The following is an 8,045-nucleotide window of genomic DNA, read 5'->3' on the forward strand; positions in this document are numbered from 1 at the left end:
GCTGCAGACATGGGGACCAGTCAGGTGCCTCAGGCCCCCACCTGCCTGCTGCTGCTGCACAGGGTGGGGCAGGACCACAAGCCTCCCACTCTGCCCCAGGCCTGTCAGGCTCTGGTTCCTCCTCCCCAGCTGGGGACCCCCCTCCCAGGGGGACCACTCCTCCCACCATGTGGGCCCAGGGGGCTCGGGCCCTTCACTCTTGGGCCCCAGAGGTCCATGCCTGCCTGCCCTGAGCTGGCTCAAGTCAGCACAGAGTGAAAGAGGTCAACCTTGGCAGCGAAGTGGGCACAAGCCCATCCTAGAAAGACATGCCCCATCCCTAAGATCAGGTGCTGTTGCCCCAGTACACAGCAGGTACACAGAAAATAGGCAAAACCCACAAACCCACCTCCACCCCCAGAACAGGAAAAGGGACAGGAGGGGCCCCTGCTGTATGGATGAGGAAACTGAGACCCAAGAAGCTCTGGGACCGCCCAACACAGTCTCAGCCCGAGGTCGCCACTCCCCTACCCCTCCAAGGACACTCTGTCCCTTGTGCCCCAGGCCACAGCCACCACCCGAGCAACCACAAGGCCTGCACCTGTGAGAGCTTAACCCGAGCTACAGGGAGTAGCCTCACCCCTCACTGCCCCGCACAGGGCACCCTGCAGCCACAGCCTTTAGCACCTCACTGTCCAGGACCCCCATGACTTCACCCACACTGCTAGACTCCATCCTGGGAGCAGCCACACACGCTGATGACGCCTGCGTCCACCCTGGCTCCATCTGGACAGGTGCCTGCAGGTCATCGCTGCATTTGGGCTACCTCTGGGGTCACAGGCCTGCTGGTATCCCACCCCAATGGACACGGCATGGGCAGGACAGACTTGCTCCCATCCCTCAGTGCCCCCATCTGTCCAGCCTGGGGACAACTAGCAACACCTCCCCGCTGAGGGTCCCACCCCAGGCCATCCCCACGGCCCCTAAATCTTCCCACTGATGCCCAAGCCCACGTCTGCCAGCACCCCTGCCGCTACTCCCCAATGCCCGCCCAAGCCCAGGACAGGCCTTCTCAGGACTCCTCAGAAGGTGGAAAGTCAAAGGGCCAGCCTGTGGCTCACTTGGGAGAGCGTGGTGCTGACAACACCAAGTCAAGGGTTAAGATCCCCTTACCGGTCACCTTTAAAAAAACAAAAAGGTGGAAAGTCCATATCCCAGCCCACTCCCCTACCCAGCAGTCCGCCTGCCACACCCAGCCACAGTCACAGCCTCCGCACACCCAGCCTGTCCTCAGGGCCCTCTCCTGGTCCCCCACCCCATGCCTCTGGCTGCCCCTGAAACTCGGACACCCTGGGTTCTATGACATACTTGCCCACCTTGGGCTCTACTCACAGCCACATCCACACTGACGACTCTTCACTGAGCATTTGCCTCCTGGACACCCTGGGGTGACCCAAAGGGCCCATACCAGCTGGGAACACAGACTGGAAGCAGGCACCCTTGCCTGGCCCTTTCTAGAGCCTTCCCTGGCCCTGTGGGGCTGTCACCAGGCCTCTCAATCCCACCTTAAGGCTCCCTTAAACCCATTTTCCCACCCACCCAGCAGCTGCCCATGTCCTCCAAGGGCTCCCTGTAACCACTGGGGCCTCCAAACTCCTGTCCATAGGAGCCCAAACGATGCCCAGATCTCTGCCTGCACCTCCCCAGTGCCCAGAGCCCCTGCAGCTCCCACCCTCCTCCCAGCCATTCACCCAGCACGCCCACCCCATCCATCTGGAATGCCACCCTCAGGGCTTTTGCTGGGCCACCTTCACGTGGCCAAGTCCTACCCCATCCCCTAGTGACAGCTGCAGGATCCAGCTCCTCCCCAGACTTCACCTGTTTATCCCTTCACTCATCCACTCATTCATTCATTCATTCACACATTGAGCGTGCACCAGGCACAGCTCTGCCACAGGGGACAACAATCTCTGCTCCAGCAGAGCTTGGGGGAAAGAGGAGGATGGATAAGTCAGCGGGGAACAGAGGTGCTGTTCTAATTGGGGGTCAGGCCAGGCCCTGGAGAAGGCAATGCTGGGATTGAGACTGCAGAGCCAGAGGCCGCATTCCAAGCAAGAGTGGCAGGCCAGGGCCAGAGAAGTGACAAGGGCCAGCGAGGAGGCCCACAGGGTTGGGAAGCATGGGACATGGGGACAGAGTGGGTCATGTCATGGAGACCAGAAACTGGGCAGACATTGTCCCTGTTGCTAAGCAAAATGGGTCGCTGCTAGGGGTCTGAGTAAGACCTGAGACCAACAGGGCTTTGAAAGCCGCTCTGGCGGCTGGAGGGCAAAGGCCAGGGTGGGCCTGACACCACTACCAAGGGCTCTGGCCCCAGGGCAGGCAGAGGAGAGCCCCAGCCCGGCTTCCCGTCTACTGACATGGCCACAGCTGGGCTTCAGGGACAACAGGGAGCTCCTCCTGGCTCCCAGGAAACCCCACGCCAGCCACTCAGGTAGGATTACTGCCGCCTTCACCCGAGTGGCTCCAGTTACCTGCTCCTGCGGGGACATGCGCCCGCCCACCCGCCTGCAAGGGCCCCACCGCCCGCCAGCTGGGCTCCCTACACCTGGATGGCAGGAAGTCACCCAGGGAGAACCTGAGCCAGCAGGGCGGGGCGGCACCTGCACCATCAGCCCACCTGCTGGCCCTCCCGGCTCTGCCTTGTCCCTGGCCCAGCTTCCAGGACTCAGTTTCCTCCTCTGCCAATAGCAGCCTCCCATCTGTGTCCCTCCTGCCTGGTGGGCCGTGGTCTGGGACACGGTTTTGTCAACCTCAAACCTTTATAGAACAGGAAGGACAATGTGGCCTGGGCTGTGGGGGGGAGGGTGTTGTGACCTTCTAGGGATGGGCGTAGGGGCCTGTGGGGACTTGGGGGCCAGGGAGCTAGCAGGGCCAAAAGGGGCTGGGAACAGGTCAGAGACCCACCACCTGCCCAGGTTCCCCAGCAAGCAGGAAGAGGAACCCGGTCCCTCCTCCCAGGCCAACCTAGCTGGGCCGCTGCCTGCCCAGCCTCCAGAGGCCCACCCAGCGGGAAGGCCCAGCCGCACCTCTTCCCACAAGTCTGGCCTGACCCACCCCCACCACGCAGTCAGATCCCAGCCTGACTCCATCCCCTCACCATCTGCCTGCCTCCCCAGCCCAGACCCCCACGGTTAGATCCAAATCTCTCCTCTGGCCCCCAGACAGGAGGAACAGCAGCAAAAAGACATGAAAAAGGCGGACACGGGACCGGATGTACCATACCCCATGCCCAGAGCGCCGCATGTCCAGGGTGCCCCATGCCCAGGGCGCCCCTCAGACCAGGGCACCCCACAGCCCAGGGTGTCCCATGCCCAAGTCAGCATAGCCTCCTGGGCCCACTGCCCCATGAACAAGGCTCCAACCTGGTCTCCTTCCCTCAGCATCCCTGGCAGAGACCCAGCCCCCCGATGGAGTGCAGCACTTGGTACGGGCGCCAGGAGCTCTAAGCACAGATACATTTCCTGAAACCTGAGCTTCAGAGAGGCTAGGCCTCTGCCGCCATTGTCACCAGGGAGAGGGGGAGGGGCAGCCCCCCCAAGGTGCTGGGCCCCAGGGCTGCAGCAGCAGAAGAGCACTGGCCCACTCCACGCAGGAGCCAGATGCCCCCGCTCCACACCTGACACTAGCCAGGACCTTGCCTGGGTGCACCCCACCCAGCCCCCCTCTAGGCCTCAGCCCCAGCACCCACTGTGAAGACAGCAGCCCAGGGTTGCCCACTGACAGATTGCTGCAGCAAAACCCAGAGTGGCACTGACCCTAGTTGTGCCTAGCTCAGGCCTGGGCCTGCAGCCTGGGGATCTTGGAGGACTAGCCACACCTCATGCCTGGGGTCTGGGGTTAGGAACCCCTTGCAGGCCTATGGCCCTCGGGATGGGGACCCCACTCAGGCCTGGGGTCTGGAGTTAGGAACCTTGCTTAGGCCTGAGGTCTGGGGCTAGGGACCCCACTCAGGCCTGGTGTCTGGAGATAGGAACCCCTTGTAGGCCTGCTGGGGTTTGGGATTAGGGACCTTGCTCAGGCCTGGGGTCTTGGGTTAGAGACCCCACCCAGGCCTGGGGTCTGGGAATAGGAACCCCACTCAGGACTGGGGCCAGGGGGATATGGACCCCACTCAGGCCTGGGGCTTGGGTTAGGGACCCCACTCAGGCCTGGGGTCTGGGGAAAGGAACTTCATTCAGGACTGGGGTTTGGGTCTGGGGACAGGGACACTTCATAGGTCTGGAGTCTGGGTATGGGGACCCTGTTTGGGGAATGAAATTAGAGACCCATGTCTCCCCAAAAACACCTCAAGCCCTGACCTGGCTCCTGAAGCACCCCCTCACTGGCCCAGCCTCCAGCCTTTATCCCTCCTCCACCCCGTCCAGACACCATGCAGCAGCCTGACCGGGTCCCTTGAGAGCCAGAATCCCTTGAGAGCCAGAATCCCCTCCCACCCAGCTCCTGCTGCAAGACCTCCAGCAACCCTTTTCCTATCACACTGCAGCCCTGCTCCCCAACCCACCCCCTCAAGGCCCAGGGACAAAGCCCCCCACCTGCTTCCAAATCCTCCACTGGAGGGGGCAGCCCCCCTACCTCCCGGGATCTCCACTTCGCACAGGCACTGATAGCCCTGCCCAACCCCAGTACCAATGCCTTGAGCAAGACCCCCAACATATAAGGCAGATGACCTGTCCTGAGCCCCACCCAAGCATACTCCTGGTCGGGACGGGGAAGGTGTGGGAAGGAAGGGGGTGGTGGGTCCCAAGTGTGCAGAGTAGAGGCCCTGGAGGTGGGGTGGGAAGGAGGGCAGGGCCTCCACCAGCCCCAGCCCCGAGCTCAGGAGCAGCAGGAAGCAGGGAGACTTGTGTCACACGTCTGCCAAGAACAGCTCAGGTGCACCCCCAGGCAGACCCCAGCTGGCCCACCTGGGCTGAAGGCTCAGTGGTTAAGCCCCAATGCAGTTGGATACAGTGGGGCTAGGCCCTGTGTCCACACCCCACCAGACCTCTCCCCCACCCCCTCCCCAGCACTCACAACCTAGACATCCCTCCCCACTTGGTGGAGCACCCCTGCCCAGCCCTCTCCTCCCACCCCTAAGCAGACCAGGCCCTGGGGGACCCTGGCCCTTCTGCTGGACAGCCAGAAGGGGAGGGGAGGGGAGGGCAGGGGAGCGGAGCCAGGCTGGGGGCTTCAGCAGGGTCTGAGCTCGGTACCCTGCGGCCCTATCAGCCTTCGTGAAACCCCAGTAAAAAGGCACCACTGCCCCCATTTCAAGGTGAGGAAAGCCAGCCTCCAGAACCTGCTGACAGCCCAGGACCTCAGGCCCCTGAGCTGTCAGACGCGGGGTCAGCCCAGGCCACCTCCAACATCTGCAGGGCCCTCTCCCACCTCGGTTCCCCACAGTCCAGATCTGCCATGCAGAGTGCCACACAGTGGAACCCAGAGTGCATGCAGCAGGAACACATCTGCCTCCAAGGAAACACCAGGAAAGAGGCCCTCAGCCTGTGGGCAGGGCTCCTCTGCAACAGAAAGTGGATGGCTGGTCCTCTCTTCCTGGGACAGGGCCCTGAGAGCGGGGCTCTAGCTGCCCAGGTCGCAGCCAACTGCTGACCAACCTGCTCCTCCCTCAGCCAGCAGATGCCCCCCGAGCCCGCCACCCACCAGGCCCCAAAGGAAAGCTCCCCACTTACCCAGCCAAGGCTCCCACTCCCCTCTAAATCCTCCATCAGCCACCTGCCACACCAGAGTGTTCCTGTGTGCACGTGCACATGTGTGCACACACACACACACACACACACACGAGCACACCAGTGAATGTGGCCTCCACCCTGCCAGTTACCAGGTACCAGGGCCACCCCAGGTGACACCGGCCTCCTAGGAGGCATCTGCAGGTGAGGCCAGGAGAGGAGGGACAGTCCCCACACCTAGGCAGTGCTGGCAGGTCATCCTCTACTTCAGCACATCCAAGACCCTGAGCCTGCCTACTTGGGTGGGCTGAGACTGAGACCAACACAGAACCAGAGCTCAGAGCCAGCCCAAAGACCCAGGCCACATGAAACCAGGTCAGGATGTAGAGGGCCGCCCAGCCAGGCCTAGATTACCGTCGTAGACCAGGAGGTGGGAAGGTCACTTGTGGGGCGGGGTTGGGGTGGGGGCAGCTGCAGAGCCCAGTCTAGCTCCCAGTCCTCCTTCCACGCGGTCCCATCCTTCTGCAAGGCCCTCCTCAGACCACCTACTCCAGGGAACCCCAAAAATCTCAGCTGGTCCTGGGAAGGACCCTACTCTACCCTCCCAGCTGAAGCCCCCTCCTCAGTCCTCAGGGAGGCTCGACAGTCCTGCATTCCCCAGGTACAGCCAGGCACCCCAGTGGGCGTCCGGGTTCCAAACATGCCCCGGCTCACGGGATGAAGCTGGACTTGCAGCAAGCTGGGGCAACACGGCTGCGGGGCTGCTGCCGACCAGGCGGAAATACCAGGGTGCTGGCATCACCCCACCAGCTCCAAGCCTGGCAGCCAGGCTGCACGACGGGAGAGGAGGAGACCAGAGCTGCCCCGCAAACATGCTGCTACCCCATGGCCTTGGTCCTGCCCAGGGGCAGGCCCCCACCCCTCTTGCTGTATTTGAGGGAACCAGCTGGGAGCAGGAACAGGAGGAAGGGAGGTGAGCTAGCCCCAAGACCCCGTGCCCGGACACAAAGGAAAGTAAGGGCCTGCCCCATCCCGTTCCACACTAGACCAGCCGGCCAGCGGGGCAAAGAGCCACGAGGGACACGCGTTGGCCCGCCACATTCCTCCGAGGCCTCCCTGCCCCCATGCCCACTGCTGCCAACTCGAGCAGAAAACACATCCTCAGGTAGCGATTTAGAGCTGCACTGGCTCAGGCCCAAGTGCAGATGACAGGCTGCGGGCCCTGCTCAGACCTGCCTGCTGTGCCGCTGTGGGGGCGAGGAGGGACGGGCTTATCGTAACTGCCCGGGGCCCCTCCCATGCCTGCCCCTGCCCTCTCCATCTCGGGGACACATTCCCTGCCTCAAAGCCTCAGGGTCAAGGGATACCCAGCAGGGCACTCAGGGGTAAGGGGCATAGCCACAGCGGCCATGGCCAGCCTCCCTGTACAGGTGAAGCTCGGGAAGGGTGAGGATGGGGCAGCGAGAAAGGCTGTCTGGTCCAGGTGTAGGAGAAGCTGCAGCCTGGGATCAGAGCCAGGGCGGGGCAGCAGGGCAGCGGGGCTGCGGGCCCAGCACCCCCCCGCCCCCCACCAGAGTAGGCCCTGCTGGCCCAACCTTAGCTGGACCTGGCCCCCAACTCCCAGTCTCTTTCAGGCTCAGAGCACCAGGTGGACATATCCTGTGCTTCCTGCTGGCTGAGCCAGCCAGAAGTCCTTAGAAGGACCCTGCTCCCTCCACTCCCTGATCACGGCTGCAAGGCCTTGTGGCCAATCTCCTTGGCCTCCTCCAGGCCAAACCTAGCTACCCAGACCTGTTTCACCACACTGGGGACCTACTCAAAGGGTCCTCTCTCATTCCTGCTCCCACCCAATTCCAGGCCTGCAGCACAATGACCAGGCAGGTAAGGACCTCCGAGTACCAGGGGCCAGGAGGCCCTGCTGCAGGAAAGTCAGGCGCCATGAGGCCTGGGCCCGCCAACCTACTGCTCCCTGCCTGGCCGTCCCCAGCCCTCACCCAAGACCCAGAGCAGCCCACAGGAGCAAAGGACCTGGCTCCCAATGACCCGGTCTCCGGCCCGCCCCTTACTCCAACCTGCCTAGTCACTTCCTCAAGGGAGACCAGAAACCCCCTTGACTCAGCTTCCCACCCTCCAAAAAAATAACAAAACCAAAAAAACTGCAGACAGGACAGTGCCAAAGAGGGTCCCACCAACTCTTGCCCTGGGGATCTTGGGCCAGCAGCGGGGGCTTGCGCCAACATACACACATTCGGCCCTCCAGGGCCCAGGCGCCTGCCCGTGCCCCCCGGGCATCCAGAAAACTAAAGGGCGGGCGCAGGCTGGCCGCGGGCCCGGGGC

This window comes from Galeopterus variegatus, unplaced genomic scaffold (assembly GCF_000696425.1).
Source record: "Galeopterus variegatus unplaced genomic scaffold, G_variegatus-3.0.2 Scaffold1026, whole genome shotgun sequence".
Classification (NCBI taxonomy): domain Eukaryota; kingdom Metazoa; phylum Chordata; class Mammalia; order Dermoptera; family Cynocephalidae; genus Galeopterus; species Galeopterus variegatus.